Source organism: Triticum urartu, chromosome 2A (genome assembly GCF_056163025.1).
Source record: "Triticum urartu cultivar PI428250 chromosome 2A, HENAU_Tu73, whole genome shotgun sequence".
Classification (NCBI taxonomy): domain Eukaryota; kingdom Viridiplantae; phylum Streptophyta; class Magnoliopsida; order Poales; family Poaceae; genus Triticum; species Triticum urartu.
Window position 1 is genome coordinate 158,135,693 of NC_141874.1, and position 19,613 is coordinate 158,155,305.

The window sequence follows — 19,613 nt, forward strand, 5'->3', positions numbered from 1 at the left end:
GAAATGAGCCACTATTGGATTTCTATTTCTAATTTGAGTAAATGCGAGAATCGAAGCGATGAACTTAGAATGACACTCACATTATAACCTTTGTCTTCTGAAAAGCACCACGCCTATCGCTATCAGAAGTGGTAGAAGATTGGTGATGGCTTTTCCCTTCATCGCGTACTGCTGATGAGTCGTCCTAGCTGCATCTTATCAATCCCCGTTACCGGTGAACAGATTGCTCTCCCATTTTCTTCTGAAACTTCCAACCGGTGCCTGGATTTTCATTTCAATGAGAGGCAGTTACAACCACGGCAGAGTGAACAGAGGAAATTGCCCTACAGCCCGGCGTGGCCTAGCATCTTGCTGGTTAGCAGGGGTAGCATGAAAACATGGGGTGATCAAGTGATCAAGAGAGAGAAAAGAGAAAGAAAACATGAAAAGAGAGGAAAAAAGCCCGTAGGCCTAACACTAGTCGGCAATCTCATAGTAAATCTCCAAAGGGGCTCTCAATGCATTTGGCGCAATCTCACAGCTCTCGATGCATTTGCCCCCCGCAAGGTGCCATAGCTCTAGGTTCGTCCTGATTGCCCTGATCACGTCGGTGGTGGATGAGATCTTTCCTCGAAAAGTGCAGTTATGGCGTCAGGTTTCTGCGCAGATTTTAGTCTTGCGAGTCCAAAGTGTCAAAGTCACTGATAATGTTGAAGAGGATAGTTTGAGCATCGAGCTGCATCCCAAAGCTTCCATGGCACAATGAGAATGACGAACGTTGTTAGAAAATGTGGTATCGCCTGTTGTTGCAAGAGAACGGCGGTAGGCGATGGTGATCATGAGTTCATGACCAGGACACAGGTGACAAGTGATTTGCGTGTCGATTTGCTACTTTTTTGTTCCTCTATTAAGCTAAAACCGGGCGGTGGACCGAGCAAAGTGGCCATGTCATCCCATGACCGTTCGTGCCTCATGCCTACTTGGCCGCCACGATCACCATTATTTTTTTTAGAAGAACACGATCACCATGATCTGTGCTATCCCACGATGCGATCGGCCGCCCTACAACTATGGAAATAAAGCAAAGTTTTTTGTCTGAGACATGCACAAGCACATGCTACACGGCCGTTATTTCTGCTAACTACATAAAAGAAGTAGCGGGATTATCTTTTCCTAATCCTAATCCTAATCCTAATCTATATCTATATCTATACCTATTATTAATTTTTGGTTTTGTCCCGCTTCAATTTTATTTACAATTAAAGGGGTGGGGGGGGGGGGGGTGATATTCTTGATTTTGTCCCGCTTCAGTTAAATTCACGTACGCTATTTGGTTTCGTTATTTGCCATCCGTTTTGCCCCAACAGAGGAAGTCGACCTGGCGATGCACTGTGGCCTAAAGTCCGGAGAACTGGCAAAAAAATAAAATTGCCGATGAAAGGGTTCGATCTCATAACCTATCAACTGGCCATGCATAGTTTGTCCAACTGATCCAGCTAAAGATATGAGATGATTTTTTTCTTCCGTTGCAACGCATGAGCCTTTTTGCTAGTCCTTCTTAATAATAATAACAGTTTTGCTAATAATAAAATCGACTATTGCTTCTGATCATCCGTCCAAGAAAATAGCACCGAAGTTGCTATAAATTACCGGCTATGCCATCCATAAGTAAAGAAAACAATTCAATTTTTCTTTATGAAGTCATCATCGTGACTCATTATTTTAAAGATAGGATGTTGCTAGAAACCATAGGCGCGCACACATCACAGTGGCGAAGGCCTATCTCTTGTGGCCAACAGACCAGGGATCGATCCCCGTCCGCCATAATTTTTTTCCTTCCGTTCATGGGCTGGCCCATGATGCGGGGCTTGACTCCCCTGTTTTTTTATTTCCTTTTTTTGTCTTTTCTTTTCTTATTCTGTTTTCTTCCTTCTTTAAACTAATTTGGGATTCCAAATTTAAAAGTTGTTAGTTTTTTTAAAAAGATTTGAGAAACCATAAAATGTATGTGAATTCAAAAAAATATTTACGAAATCTTGCAAAAATCTTTGCAAATTATATAAAATTTGGGGAAAATGGTAGGAAAATAAAATAATTTTCATGATTTCAAAAAAAATTATTGAGCAATCAAAACTTATTCGGGAATCTAAAAAAATGTCCATGAAATTTTAGAAAATGTTCACAAAAATTAAAAAGAACAAAAAACACAATTTTCCAAATTTGTTCCCCAATTTTTTAAAGAAAATTCATCGATTCGAAGAATGTTTTTTGAGTTGAAAAATGTTCATAAATTCGAAAACTTTTCATGCATTTCATAAATGTTCGTAAATAAAAAAAATGTTCGTGATTCGTTTTGAGAAAATCCAAAATTCAGAAATAATGTTTGTTGTTTGAAAAACAATTCACCGATTCAAAAGCCTTTTATGTCTAGGATTTGATTAGTTTTTCGAAAGTCTTTATATGTCTAGGCATTGGTGTAGTTCGTGGACGATGAGATTTGTTTTAAAATTTTAAACATTCCCCTGTGCAACATAATGATAAGTGTGATGTGCAGTGACAAGCTCATAGCCTTGGGATTTACCATGTTGAATGCATTGTGATCACGTGGACATTGCGACCATCATCAACGAGGGTGGGAGAAAAATAAGGGCAACATGGTGAGCCTTAAAATAGAGGATGCTCATATGTCAGGGTATTAAGTCATACTTATTTGGTTAGCGCATAATTTTTTTGTCTCCCGTTGCAACACACGGGCATATTTCCTAGTTGGCTAACAATTCACCATCCCAAGTAGACCGAAACGATTCTGCATCTACTACTATTACTCCACTCATCGACCGCTATCCAACATGCATCTAGAGTAGTAAGTTAAAAACAGAGTAACGCCTTAAGCAAGATGACATGATGTAGAGGGATAGTTTCATGCAATATGATAAAAAAAACCATCTTGTTATCCTCGATGGCAACGATACAATACGTGCCTTGCTGCCCCTTCTGTCACTGGGAAAGGACACCACAAGATCGAACCCAAAGCTAAGCACTTCTCCTATGGCAAGAACAACCAATCTAGTAGGCCAAACCAAACTGATAATTCGAAGAGACTTGCAAAGATAACCAATCATACATAAAAGAATTCAGAGAAGATTCAAATATTATTCATAGATAGACTGGATCATAAACCCACAATTCATCGGTCTCAACAAACACACCGCAAAAAGAAGATTACATCGAATAGATCTCCACGAGAGAGGGGGAGAACATTGTATTGAGATCCAAAAAGAGAGAAGAAGCCATCTAGCTACTAGCTGTGGACCCGTAGGTCTGAAGTAAACTACTCACACTTCATCAGAGGGGCTTGGATGATGATGTAGAAGCCCTCCGTGATCGATGCCCCCTCCGACGGAGCTCCAGAACAGGCCCCAAGATGGGATCTCGTGGATACAGAAAGTTGCGGTGGTGGAATTAGGTTTTTGGCTCCATCCCCGATCGTTTGGGGATACGTGGATATATATAGGAGGAAGAAGTACGTCAGTGGAGCTTTGAGGGGCCCACGAGGCAGGGGGCGCCCCCTAGGAGGGGCGCCCTCCACCCTCGTGACCACCTCGTGGCTTTCTTGACGGAGGGTCCAAGTCTCCCGGGTCTTGTTCGTTGAGAAAATCACGTTTCCGAAGATTTCATTCCGTTTGGACTCCGTTTGATATTCCTTTTCTTCGAAACCCTAAAACAGGCAAAAAACAACAATTCTGGGCTGTGCCTCCGGTTAATAGGTTAGTCCCAAAAATAATATAAAAGTGGATAATAAAGCCCAATAATGTCTAAAACAGTAGATAATGTAGCATGGAGCAATCAAAAATTATAGGTACGTTGGAGACGTATCAATGGGATATAATTAAAGCTGATTTAATGACAATGTTCCATTATATGTTTAATGTCCGTTGTCAATTATTTAAACTTAACTTTGGGACAATTACGTTGTTGCCAAAGAAGGTGGAGGCGGTTCGCATTGAGCAGTTCAGATCGATATGTGTGCTTAAATGTGACCTTTAAGATATTTACCAAAATTAGGACTAATTGCCTCACACAAATTGTGCATACTGCGGTACAACCGACTCAAATGGCTTTCGTGTGGTCGTTCTCCATGAAACCGTACATGAAATTCACTCGAAGAAACTCAATAGAGTTGTCTTCAAAGTGGATTTCAAGAAGGCATACGGTAAAGTCAAGTGGCCATTCCTGCAGCAGGCTTTGTGTATGAAGGGTTTTGATTCGGCTTGGAGGAAGCAAGTTGAATTCTTTACACAAGTAGGCAGCGTAAGGATTAAGGTTAATTATGACATAGGTTATTATTTCCAGACGCAAAAAGGACTGATGCAGAGGGATCCGGTGTCTCATATCCTGCTAATGTAGGTGCTGATATGTTGGTGGTTTTCATTGGCAGAGCTAAAGAGAATGACCAGGTAGGTGGTCTCATCCCGCATCTCGTGGATAATGGTGGGGTGTCCATACTACAATATGTGGACGCCACTATTATTTTCATGGAACATGATATGACAAAGGCTAGAAATATGAAACTGGTTTTATGTATATTCCAACAACTGTCTCGCTTGAAATTTAATTTCAATAAGAGTGAGTTGTTCTACTTTGGGTGCGCCAAGGAAGAACATAATAATTATAGACAGTTGTTCGGGTGTGACCTGGGGTCCCTACCTTTTAGATATTTGAAAATATCAATCCATCATCGTACATCAACCAACAAAGAATGAAATGCATTGAAGATCGATTTGGAAAGAAACTAAACTACTGGAAGGGCAAGCTTATACTGGTGCAGCGACCTGCTAACACAACACATGAATCAGAGACCCTTCGACCAAAATGTGTCCCAAACGGCGTCGTAGTAAAACCGTCACCAATAAGACGAACTGTGTGCGATGGCGGAGACACCAAGTATGATTCAGATTAGAGTTGCGTGTGCGATACATGGCATACAGTTGATCCATACGAACTATTTGCGATGAGCCAGAACAACAGAAATGGCTAGCCAGATCAAGGTGTGCACGATATACGGCATACAGTTCACTCGGATGAACTGTTTGCGATTAGCCAACACAACAGAAATAGTCAGCCAGATCAATGTGTGTGCGATATACGACATACAGTTCACAAGGATAAACTATTTGCGATCAGTCAACACAATAGAAATGGTTGGCCAAATCAAGGTGTGTGTGATAGACACATACAATTCACTAGGATGAATTGTGTGCGATTAGCGAAAACAAACACAAACGATTCAGCTGCCTCCATGACAAGGAGGGATTAGTTCACACCTAGGGTCGAGGATATGTACCAGTAGCTATGTGTTTGACTCTCTCTCTCTCTCTCTCGTGATCTTGATAGGGCACGACCTCGATGTACCATGAGCTTTGTTAATATAGTGGAATCATATATATGGTGTTCGTCCCTCTCTATCTTTGTTGTGACAAATTGAGTCCTACTCTTTGAGGTTTCATTGTTATCGGATTGGAAATTTTAGATTTGAGTCACTTGATGTATGTCTTGCATGTGGATACTCGTGGTGACAATGGAGTATTCTATTGGGTCACTTGATATATGTTTTGGTAATCAACTTGCGATTCCCGTGGTGACATTGGGGTAATCTAGGCACAAAGGTTGATACATGTTTTCATCCTACTTTCTCTGATAGGAACTTTGGAGTGATTCCTTGTCGCACATTGAGGGAATTTTGTATGATTCAATTATGTTAGCATTGTTGAGAGATTGCACTAGTAAAAGTATGAACCCTAGGTCTTGTTTTCAAACATGGAAATACCGTTTGTGCTCACTTTTACTACTTGCTACCTTGCTGTTTTTATTATTTCAGATTACAAAAACATATATGTACTATCCATACTACACTTGTATCACCATTTCTTCGCTGAACTGGTGCACCTATACAAGTTACCATTGTATCGGGTGTTGTGGGGACACAAGAGATTTCTTATATTTGATTGTAGGGTTATTTCCGAGAGACCATCTTCATCCTACACCTTCTATGGATTGTTAAACCTTAAGTCCTCCACTTGAGAGAAATTCGCCGCTGTCCTACAAAACTCTGTGCTTGGAGGCTCAACAGAGTCTACAAGAATAAAGTTGCATAGTAGACATCACATATTCAAAGGGAGTTGTGTATGATAGTTGGGTTCAACCTTACAAGTAAGCTATTGCGCTCAGAGAAAGTAAAAAAGTCTTGTATTGTGTTGTTGCCACTAGGGATTAAAAGAGGGTCGTGTAGTTGTCATTTGGACGTAGGGTGAAGAAAATATATCATCTACTTCATGTCATCATACTTATTGCAATACTTTGAGATGCATGTTGGATAGCAGTTTTGGGGTGGAGTATTAGCTAGCCGGATTGACGGGCGCTTGCTGCCCTGATGTTTTTGAAAATGGTTAAGTATGGATGCGCCTACCCAGGGGTCATTCCCCCGACAAGCTAGTTAGTGAGATTGACAACCTTGCTAGTTTTGTTGGGGGCATAACTGCACAAGAAGGTTTTATACTTGTGTGTGCAGGTACTAATCACTAATCATAATCACTTAGCTTTTGTTGGTTCGATAAACCTTGAGGTCACTTAAGGGAAATTGCTACTTGCTCCAAACCCTTGCACTTGGGAGGCAATACTTTTCTGGTAGAGAGGAAGTAGGGGGTGCTGAGTCGGGAAGAATTTGGCCAAAAATTTGGGTTTGCCAATTAAAAAAAGAGGGTTTGAATTGCCCATCAAAGGTAAAAAATGACTGAAAAAATCTACGGGATACATTTCCATGTTGACTTAATTTGGCACGTAGGCATATCAAGGTTTCCTTGGATGGCATAATTTTCCCCCTGAATGCCCACATGCAAATGTGGGGCTGAGGCTGATGATGTCCGTCGCATTCTTTTTTTGTGTCCTGCTGCAACTCAAGTCTAGAAACTTCTAGGAATTGATTTTTTTAGAAAAGGAGGATGACCCCGGCCTCTGCATCTGGGTGATGCATGCGGCCACTTTATTAATTATTCTCACAAAACCTTACAAAGTCATACCACAACAAGACTAAAGCCACCATCTAACCAACAACTGTCGCTACACCTATCCAATTGAGGAAGGGGCGCTGATAGCCCTGGGCCTAATACCAAACAGACATCGCGGCCAAACCTAAACATCTAAGACATGAGGTCCCAACCAGGACGCCTGCCTGGTATGGGGCACCTACCAGTCCGGCGAACTCCTCAACCAGGACACCTGTTGGGTATGAGGCCGCCGCAGCCACCTTGAAGGAAATATGCCCTAGAGGCAATAATAAAGTTATTATTTATTTCCTTATATCATGATAAATGTTTATTATTCATGCTAGAATTGTATTAACCGAAAACATAATACATGTGTGAATACATAGACAAACAGAGTGTCACTAGTATGCCTCTACTTGACTAGCTCGTTAATCAAAGATGGTTATGTTTCCTAACCATGGACAAAGAGTTGTTATTTGATTAACGGGATCACATCATTAGGTGAATGATCTGATTGACATGACCCATTCCATTAGCTTAGCACCCGATCGTTTAGTATGTTGCTATTGCTTTCTTCATGACTTATACATGTTCCTATGACTATGAGATTATGCAACTCCCGTTTGCCGGAGGAACACTTTGTGTGCTACCAAACGTCACAACGTAAATGGGTGATTATAAAGGTGCTCTACAGGTGTCTCCAAAGGTACATGTTGGGTTGGCGTATTTCGAGATTAGGATTTGTCACTCCGATTGTCGGAGAGGTATCTCTGGGCCCTCTCGGTAATGCACATCACTTAAGCCTTGCAAGCACTGCAACCAATGAGTTAGTTGCGGGATGATGTATTACAGAACAAGTAAAGAGACTTGCCGGTAACGAGATTGAACTAGGTATTTGGAATACCAACGATCGAATCTCGGGCAAGTAACATACCGATGACAAAGGGAACAACGTATGTTGTTATGCGGTCTGACCGATAAAGATCTTCGTAGAATATGTAGGAGCCAATATGAGCATCCAGGTTCCACTATTGGTTATTGACCGGAGACATGTCTCGGTCATGTCTACATTGTTCTCGAACCCGTAGGGTCCGCACGCTTAAGGTTACGATGATAGTTATATTATGAGTTTATACATTTTGATGTACCGAAGTTTGTTCGGAGTCCCGGATGTAATCACGGACATGACAAGGAGTCTCGAAATGGTCGAGACATAAAGATTGATATATTGGAAGCCTATGTTTGGATACCGGAAGTGTTCCGGGTGAAATCGGGATTTTACCAGAGTACCGGGAGGTTATCGGAACCCCCCGGGAGCTAAATGGGCCATGATGGGCCTTAGTGGAAAAGAGAAGAGGCAGCCCTACATGGGCCGTGCGCCCCTCCCCTTCCTTGGTCCGAATAGGACAAGGAGAGGGGGCCGGCCCCTCTCTCTCTTTTCCCCCCTCCGCGAATCCTATTCCAACTAGGATTGGGGTGGGGGGAATCCTACTCCCAAAGGGAGTAGGACTCTCCTGGCGCGCCCTCCTTGGCCGGCCGCCTCCCCCCTTTAGTCCTTTATATATGGAGGCAGGGGCACCCCAGAGACACACAAGTTGATCCACGTGATCTATTCCTTAGCCGTGTGCGGCGCCCCCAGCCACCATAGTCCTCGATAATATTGTAGCGGTGCTTAGGCGAAGCCTTGCAGCAGTAGTACGTCAAGATCGTCACCACGCCGTCGTGCTGACGGAACTCTTCCCCGACACTTTGCTGGATTGGAGTCCGGGGATCGTCATCGAGCTGAACGTGTGCTAGAACTCGGAGGTGCCGTAGTTTCGGTGCTTGATCGGTCGGACCGTGGAGACGTACGACTACATCAACCAAACGCTTCCGTTGTCGATCTACTAGGTATGTAGATCATACTCCCCCTCTCGTTGCTATGCATCACCATGATCTTGCGTGTGCGTAGGAATTTTTTTGAAATTACTACGAAACCCAACAGTGGCATCCGAGCCTAGGTTTTATATGTTGATGTTATATGCACGAGTAGAACACAAATGAGTTGTGGGCGATATAAGTCATACTGCTTACCAGCATGTCATACTTTGGTTCGGCGGTATTGTTGGACGAAGCAGCCCGGACCGACATTACGCGTACGCTTACGCGAGACCGGTTCTCCCGACGTGCTTTTCACATAGGTGGCTTGCGGGTGACAGTTTCTCCAACTTTAGTTGAACCGAGTGTGGCTACGCCCGGTCCTTGCGAAGGTTAAAACAGCACCAACTTGACAAACTATCGTTGTGGTTTTGATGCATAGGTAAGATTGGTTCTTGCTTAAGCCCGTAGCAGCCACGTAAAACTTGCAACAACAAAGTAGAGGACGTCTAACTTGTTTTTGCAGGGCATGTTGTGATGTGATATGGTCAAGACATGATGCTAAATTTTATTGTATGAGATGATCATGTTTTGTAACCGAGTTATCGGCAACTGGCAGGAGCCATATGGTTGTCGCTTTATTGTATGCAATGCAATCACGCTGTAATGCTTTACTTTATCACTAAGCGGTAGCGATAGTCGTGGAAGCATAAGATTGGCGAGACGACAACGATGCTACGATGGAGATCAAGGTGTCACGCCGGTGACGATGATGATCATAACGGTGCTTCGAAGATGGAGATCACAAGCACAAGATGATGATGGCCATATCATATCACTTATATTGATTGCATGTGATGTTTATCTTTTATGCATCTTATCTTGCTTTGATTGACGGTAGCATTATAAGATGATCTCTCACTAATTATCAAGAAGTGTTCTCCCTGAGTATGCACCGTTGCGAAAGTTCTTCGTGCTGAGACACCATGTGATGATCGGGTGTGATAGGCTCTACGTTCAAATACAACGGGTGCAAAACAGTTGCACACGCGGAATACTCAGGTTATACTTGACGAGCCAAGCATATACAGATATGGCCTCGGAACACGGAGACCGAAAGGTCGAGCGTGAATCATATAGTAGATATGATCAACATAGTAATGTTCACCAATGAAACTACTCCATCTCACGTGATGATCGGACATGGTTTAGTTGATTTGGATCACGTGATCACTTAGAGGATTAGAGGGATGTCTATCTAAGTGGGAGTTCTTAAGTAATATGATTAATTGAACTTTAATTTATCATGAACTTAGTCCTGGTAGTATTAGCATATCTATGTTGTAGATCAATAGCTCGCGTTGTTGCTTTATATGTTTATTTTGATATGTCCCTAGAGAAAAATTGTGTTGAAAGATGTTAGTAGCAATGATGCGGATTGGATCCGTGATCTGAGGTTTATCCTCATTGCTGCACAGAAGAATTATGTCCTTGATGCACCTCTAGGTGACAGACCTATTGCAGGAGCAGATGCAGACGTTATGAACGTTTGGCTAGCTCAATATGATGACTACTTGATAGTTTAGTGCACCATGCTTAACGGCTTAGAATCGGGACTTCAAAGATGTTTTGAACGTCATGGACCATATGAGATGTTCCAGGAGTTGAAGTTAATATTTCAAGAAAATACCCGAGTTGAGAGATATGAAGTCTCCAACAAATTATATAGCTAAAAGATGGAGGAGAATCGCTCAACTAGTGAGCATGTGCTCAGATTGTCTGGGTACTACAATCGCTTGAATCAAGTGGAAGTTAATCTTCCAGCGATTGACAGAATTCTCTAGTCACCATCACCAAGTTAGTAGAACTTCATGATGAACTATAATATGCAAGGGATAACGGAAACAATTCCCAAGCTCTTCGTGATGCTGAAATCGACGAAGGTAGAAATCAAGAAAAACATCAAGTGTTGATGGTTAACAAGACCACTAGTTTCAATAAAAGGGAAAAGGAAAGAAGGGGAACTTCAAGAAGAACAGCAAGCAAGTTGCTGCTCAAGTGAAGAAGCCCAAGTCTGGTCCTAAGCTTGAGACTAAGTGCTTCTACTGCAAAGGGACTGGTCACTGGAAGCGGAACTACCCCAAGTGATTGGCGGATAAGAAGGATGGCAAAGTGAACATAAGTATATTTGATATACATGTTATTAATGTGTACTTTACTAGTGTTTATAGCAACCCCTAAGTATTTGATACTAGTTCAGTTGCTAAGATTAGTAACTCGAAACGGGAGTTGCAGAATGAATAGAGACTAGTTAAGGGTGAAGTGACGATGTGTGTTGGAAGTGGTTCCAAGATTGATATGATCATCATCGCACACTCCCTATACTTTCGGGATTAGTGTTGAACCTAAATAAGTGTTATTTGGTGTTTGTGTTGAGCATGAATATGATTTGATCATGTTTATTGTAATACGGTTATATTTAAGTAAAAGAATAAATTGTTGTTCTGTTTACATGAATAAAACCTTATATGGTTACACACCCAATGAAAATAGTTCATTGGATCTCGATCGTAGTGATACACATATTCATAATATTGAAACCAAAAGATGCGAAGTTAATAATGATAGTGCAACTTATTTGTGCCACTGCCGTTTAGGTCATATTGGTGTAAAGCGCATGAAGAAACTCCATGCTGATGGGATTTTGGAATCACTTGATTATGAATCACTTGGTGCTTGCGAACCATGCCTTATGGGCAAGATGACTAAAGACTCCGTTCTCCGGAACAATGGAGCGAGCAACTGACTTATTGGAAATAATACATACTGATGTATGCGATTCGATGAGTGTTGAAGCTCGCGGCAAGTATCATTATTTTCTGACCTTCACAGATGATTTGAGCAGATATGGGTATATCTACTTGATGAAACACAAGTCTGAAACATTTGAAAAGTTCAAAGAATTTCAGAGTGAAGTGGAGAATCATCGTAACAAGAAAATAAAAAAATTTCTACGATATGATCGCAGAGGTAAAATATTTGAGTTACGAGTTTGGCCTTCAGTTAAAACAATGTGAAATAGTTTCACTACTCACGCCACCTGGAACACCACAATGTAATGGTGTGTCCGAACGTCATAACCGTACTTTATTAGATATGGTGAGACCTATGATGTTTCTTACCGATTTACCACTATCGTTTTGGGGTTATGCATTAAAGACAGCTGCATTCACGTTTAAAAGGGCACCATCTAAGTCCGTTGAGACGACACAATCTGAACTGTGGTTTGGCAAGAAACCAAAGTTGTCGTTTCTTAAAGTTTGGGATTGTGATGCTTATATGAAAAGGTTTCATCCTGATAAGCTCAAAACCAAATCGGAGAAATATGTCTTCATAGGATACCCAAAGGAAATTGTTAGGTACACCTTCTATCAAAGATCCAAAGGCAAGACATTCATTGCTAAGAATGGATCCTTTCCAGAGAAGGAGTTTCTCTCGAAAGAAGTGAGTGGGAGGAAAGTAGAAAACTTGATAAGGTAATTGTACCTTCTCCCTTATTGGAAAGTAGTTCATCACAAAATCTGTTCTTGTGACTACTACACCAGTTAGTGAGGAAGCTAATGATGATGATCATGAAACTTCAGAACAAGATACTAATGAACCTCGTAGATCAACCAGAGTGAGATCCGCGCCAGAGTGGTACGGTAATCCTGTTCTGGAAGTCATGCTACTAGATCATGATGAACCTACGAACTATGAGGAAGCGATGATGAGCCCAGATTCCGCGAAATGGTTTGAGGCCATGAAATCTGAGATATGATCCATGTATGAGAACAAAGTTTGGACTTTGGTTGACTTGCCCGATGATCGGCAAGCAATAGAAAATAAATGGATCTTCAAGAGGAAGACGGACGCTAATAGTAGTGTTACTATCTACAAAGCTGGACTTGTCGAAAAATGTTTTTGACAAAGTTCAAGGTGTTGACTACGATGAAATTTTCTCACTCGTAGCGATGCTTAAGTCTGTCCAAATCATGTTAGCAATTGCCGCAATTTTATGAAATCTGGCAAATGGATAAACAAAACTACATTCCTTAATGGATTTAAAGAAGATTTGTATATGATACAACCAGAAGGTTTTGTCAATCCTAAAGGTGCTAACAAAATATGCAAGCTCCAGCGATCCATCTATGGACTGGTGCAACCATCTCGGAGTTGGAATATATGCTTTGATAAGTTGATCAAAGCATATAGTTTTATACAGACTTGCGGTGAAGCCTGTATTTACAAGAAAGTGAGTGGGAGCACTACAACATTTCTGATAAGTATATGTGAATGACATATTGTTGATCGGAAATAATGTAGAATTATTCTGTAAAGCATAACGGAGTGTTTGAAAGGAATTTTTCAAAGAAAGACTTCGGTGAAGCTGCTTACATATTGAGCATCAAGATTTATAGAGATAGATCAAGACGCTTGATAAGTTTTTTCAATGAGTACATACCTTGACAAGATTTTGAAGTAGTTCAAAATGGAACAGTCAAAGAAAGAATTCTTTCCTGTGTTACAAGGTGTGAAGTTGAGTAAGACTCAAAGCCCGACCACGGCAGAAAATAGAATGAGAATGAAAGTCATTCCCTATGCCTTGGCCATAGGTTCTATAAAGTATGCAATGCTGTGTACCAGATCTATTGTATACCCTACACTGATTTTGGCAAGGGAGTACAATAGTGATCTAGGAGTAGATCACTGGACAGCGGTCAAAATTATCCTTAGTGGAATAAGGATATGTTTCTCGATTATGGACATGACAAAAAGGATTCGTCATAAAGGGTTACATCGATGCAAGTTTTGACACTGATCCAGATGACTCTAAGTCTCAATCTGGATACATATTGAAAGTGGGAGCAATTAGCTAGAGTAGCTCTGTGCAGAGCATTGTTGACATGAAAATTTGCAAAATACATACGGATCTGAATGTGGCAGACCCGTTGACTAAACTTCTCTCACAAGCAAAACATGATCACACCTTAGTACTCTTTGGGTGTTAATCTCATAGCGATGTGAACTAGATTACTGACTCTAGTAAACCCTTTGGGTGTTGATCACATATCGATGTGAACTATGGGTGTTAATCACATGGTGATGTGAACTATTGCTGTTAAATCACATGGTGATGTGAACTAGATTATTGACTCTAGTGCAAGTGGGAGACTGAAGGAAATATGCCCTAGAGGCAATAATAAAGTTATTATTTATTTCCTTATATCATGATAAATGTTTATTATTCATGCTAGAATTGTATTAACCGGAAACATAATACATGTGTGAATACATAGACAAACAGAGTGTCACTAGTATGCCTCTACTTGACTAGCTCGTTAATCAAAGATGGTTATGTTTCCTAACCATGGACAAAGAGTTGTTATTTGATTAACGGGATCACATCATTAGGTGAATGATCTGATTGACATGACCCATTCCATTAGCTTAGCACCCGATCGTTTAGTATGTTGCTATTGCTTTCTTCATGACTTATACATGTTCCTATGACTATGAGATTATGCAACTCCCGTTTGCCGGAGGAACACTTTGTGTGCTACCAAACGTCACAATGTAAATGGGTGATTATAAAGGTGCTCTACAGGTGTCTCCAAAGGTACATGTTGGGTTGGCGTATTTCAAGATTAGGATTTGTCACTCCGATTGTCGGAGAGGTATCTCTGGGCCCTCTCGGTAATGCACATCACTTAAGCCTTGCAAGCACTGCAACCAATGAGTTAGTTGCGGGATGATGTATTACAGAACGAGTAAAGAGACTTGCCGGTAACAAGATTGAACTAGGTATTTGGAATACCAACGATCGAATCTCGGGCAAGTAACATACCGATGACAAAGGGAACAACGTATGTTGTTATGCGGTCTGACCGATAAAGATCTTCGTAGAATATGTAGGAGCCAATATGAGCATCCAGGTTCCGCTATTGGTTATTGACCGGAGACATGTCTCGGTCATGTCTACATTGTTCTCGAACCCGTAGGGTCCGCACGCTTAAGGTTACGATGACAGTTATATTATGAGTTTATACATTTTGATGTACCGAAGTTTGTTCGGAGTCCCGGATGTGATCACGGACATGACGAGGAGTCTCGAAATGGTCGAGACATAAAGATTGATATATTGGATGCCTATGTTTGGATACCGGAAGTGTTCCGGGTGAAATCGGGATTTTACCAGAGTACCGGGAGGTTACCGGAACCCCCCGGGAGCTAAATGGGCCATGATGGGCCTTAGTGGAAAAGAGAAGAGGCAGCCCTACATGGGCCACGCGCCCCTCCCCTTCCTTGGTCCGAATAGGACAAGGAGAGGGGGCCGGCCCCTCTCTCTCTTTTCCCCCCTCCGCGAATCCTATTCCAACTAGGATTGGGGGGGGGGGGAATCCTACTCCCAGAGGGAGTAGGACTCTCCTGGCGCGCCCTCCTTGGCCGGCCGCCTCCCCCCTTTAGTCCTTTATATACTGAGGCAGGGGTACCCCAGAGACACACAAGTTGATCCACGTGATCTATTCCTTAGCCGTGTGCGGTGCCCCCAGCCACCATAGTCCTCGATAATATTGTAGCGGTGCTTAGGCGAAGCCCTGCAGCAGTAGTACGTCAAGATCGTCACCACGCCGTCGTGCTGACGGAACTCTTCCCCGACACTTTGCTGGATCGGAGTCCGGGGATCGTCATCGAGCTGAACGTGTGCTAGAACTCGGAGGTGCCGTAGTTTCGGTGCTTGATCGGTCGGATCGTGGAGACGTACGACTACATCAACCAAACGCTTCCGTTGTCGATCTACTAGGTATGTAGATCATACTCGCCCTCTCGTTGCTATGCATCACCATGATCTTGCGTGTGCGTAGGAAATTTTTTGAAATTACTACGAAACCCAACACACCTGCCGCCAGGTCTCTCTGCCATCGATGCCACCACGACGCCAGATAGCGTCGTCCTCCTGCGCGAGTCCACCCCCCCACATCAAACTCCGAATCTGCACTACGCCATGCCGTCAAGATCCATCGCCATCAATGTATGGATGAAGCACCGCTCCACCAAAGAAGCCGTCCACTGGTCCCGCAAAGCCGAGTGCACCTCCAAGAATGCCGCCCCCAAGGGGCGTTATGACACATGATTGCCGCCAACATCCGATCAGCTGATCTAGGGTTTCCCCCGGAGGTATTGAGTGGAGTTGGGAGCTTCACCTTGGTGATGCCTTCATGAAGGAAACAATGATAAGGGCGTCGTCATCACCAGCTCCGTCCATCGACCGAAGACCAGGTTTTCACCCGGGTCCGTCCCAAGAGATCCACCCAACAACCTTTGCACCGTCTCGACCGCCTTCAAAGCCCCAGATCCAGCCGCCTAGATCCGGCAACCACCCGCGGCAACAATGCCACCGTGGGATCCCTGGTGCACCGGCCACTGCCTGAGTGTGCCACCACTGGAGCGTAGGAGGAGGGCTCCCACCCCGCCTCGTCAAGCCGCGAGAGCCACCGATAAGGATCACCCGCGCTCGTCACCGTCTCTGATCCAAACCAATCCATAGCGGATCACCGTCACAGATTCGCCTTGGATAGGGACTGCACCACGCCATGCCACCGCGGGAAGCCTGCTACCTCTTGAGCATGCGTTGGTTTTCCCTTGAAGATGAAATGGTGATGCAGCAAAGTAGCTGATACGTCCATTTTGCATCATGCTTTTATATTGATATTTATTGCATTATGGGCTGTTATTACACATTATGTCACAATACTTATGCCTATTCTCTCTCTTATTTTACAAGGTTTACATGAAGAGGGAGAATGCCGACAGCTGAAATTCAGGGCTGGAAAAGGAGCAAATATTAGAGACCTATTCTGCACAGCTCCAAAAGTCCTGAAACTCCACAGGAGTCATTTTCAGAATATATAAAAAATATTGGGCAAAGGAAGCTCCAAAGTGGGGCCACCCACCATCCACGAGGGTGGGGGCGCGCCCTGCCCCTGGGCGCGCCCCCTGCCTCGTGGGCCCCCTGGCAGCCCTCTCGTGCCCATCTTCTGCTATATGAGGTCTTTCCTCCGGAAAAAAATCATAAGCAAGCTCACGGGACGAAACTCCGCTGCCAGGAAGCGGAACCTTAACAGAACCAATCTAGGGCTCCGGCGGAGCTGTTTTGCCGGGGAAACTTCCCTCCAGGAGGGGGAAGTCATCACCATCGATCCTCTCATCGAGAGGGGGTCAATCTCCATCAACATCTTCACCAGCACCATCTCATCCCAAACCTTAGTTCATCTCTTGTATCCAATATTTGTCTCAAACCTCAGATTGGTACATGTGGGTTACTAGTAGTGTTGATTACTCCTTGTAGTTGATGCTAGTTGGTTTATTCGGTGGAAGATCATATGTTCAGATCCTTTATGCATATTAATACCCCTTTGATTATGAACATGAATATGCTTTGTGAGTAGTTATGTTTGTTCCTGAGGACATGGGAGAAGTCTTGATATAAGTAGTCATGTGAATTTGGTATTCGTTCGATATTTTGATGGGATGTATGTTGTCTCACCTCCAGTGGTGTCATGTGAACATCGACTACATGACACTTCACCATTGTTTGGGCCTATAGGAAGGCATTGGGAAGTAATAAGTAGATGATGGGTTGCTAGAGTGACAGAAGGTTAAACCCTAGTTTATGAGTTGCTTCGTAAGGGGCTGATTTGGATCCATATGTTTCATGTTATGGTTAGGTTTACCTTAATACTTCTTTTGTAGTTGCGGATGCTTGCAAGAGGGGTTAATCATAAGTGGGATGCTTGTCCAAGGAAGGGCAGTACCCAAGCACCGGTCCACCCACATATCAAATTATCAAAGTACCGAACGCGAATCATATGAGCATGATGAAAACTAGCTTGACGATAATTCCCATGTGTCCTCGGGAGTGTTTTCCTTTATATAAGAGTGTGTCCAGGCTTGTCCTTTGCTACAAAAAGGATTGGGCCATCTTGCTGCACCTTATTTACTTTTATTACTTGTTACCCGTTACAAATTACCTTATCACAAAACTATCTATTACCGATAATTTCAGTGCTTGCAGAGAATACCTTACTGAAAACTGCTTATCATTTTCTTCTGCTCCTCGTTGGGTTCGACACTCTTACTTATCGAAAGGACTACGATATATCCCCTATACTTGTGGGTCATCAAGACTATTTTCTAGCGCCGTTTCTGGGGAGTGAAGCGCTTTTGGTAGGTGGAAGTTGGTAAGGAAAAATTTATATAATGTGCTGAAATTTATTGTCACTTGTTACTATGGAGGATAATCCTTTGAGGGGCTTGTTCGGGGTATCTTCACCTTGACCGGTAGAGCAAAGAGTTGCTCCTCAACCTACTGAACCTTCTGAAAATGTTTACTTTGAAATCTCTTCGTGATGAGACCCGACTAGACGGCGAGTCGTTCATAGGTCCAATCTTTCACGGTACTCAATGAATTAGCAAGAACGTTGACGAACGATTGTTGCACCAGCAGCAGCGTATGTAAAAGTAGTAATACGACTCTTCGGATCAAGCAAAGACGCGAGAAGACCAAAGAACAAAAAGACTTGCGCAAGAATTCGACTGGATCAAATCCTACGCGTAGCAGCTCTGAAATCCCTCGCGGATCAGCAAACACAAGGATTTTGATGCATCCCAACGTGATGCGTTTTCTAGTACTTTATTTAACTCACTCTTTCGTACAAAAGCCTGAGCCTGCCTGTTATATAGGCGACACGCATAAGCAAAACTATGGAAACAAATCCAACTACAATCGGACTCTATCTCTTTCCTATTCAAACTAATCTAGATTTAACTAATTAAGTATCCGGCAAGTTGATCACAAAAGTCCAAAACGGACTACTACTCTTGACCCTCCATGCTACGTAACTTGTAATACTAGGAAATAACACGCTGGACACTTGACCTTAATTCGTAAACAGCACGCACAAGTATATTTTGTTATGCTACGTAACGCGGAGGTGTTCTGAAGGTCGGCTTAATATCCTCCGGCTTATGATCTGACAACGGAATTGGCATCCGTATTTTTTCAATAAAGAAAAACTCTTCTGCCTTGGTCTTCTTAGTTGGTGCCGTCAACAACTCCTTCTGAACATGTGTAGGTTGGATTATTATTTTATGTGAAATATTATTTTCAGTTGCACCCATGGCCACATCATCCCCTCCCCCTTGAATCGAAACCGTCCTCGGTTTCAATGAAGTTTTCCCAAAAAAAATCTGTAATGAAACATTTCCGTCCACCTTGATTGCATTATAAAACACTGGTTGCAGAGCACATCGCTTCCCAGCATCCCAAAATGAATAAGTGTTTGTCTGACCTTCATGTGTAGCACTATGATCATACTGCCATGGTCTCCTCAGTAACAAGTGGCATGCATCCATTGGTATGACATCACATATCACCATATCAGTATAGTCGCCAACTGAGAATTTGACGCGTACCTTATGAGTGACCTTGAGCTTTCCAGTACGGTACAACAACTCAACACGGTGGGGTTGTGGGTGCTTCCATGCCGGCAACCCCAAAGCATCAACTAAACCTTTGCTGACTGCATTGGTGTAGCTTCCACCATCTATTATTAGCTTGCAATTGGTGTTGTTGATCTTACACTCGGACTGAAAAATATTCCATCGCAGCCCCTTATCCTCAATACGGTCTTC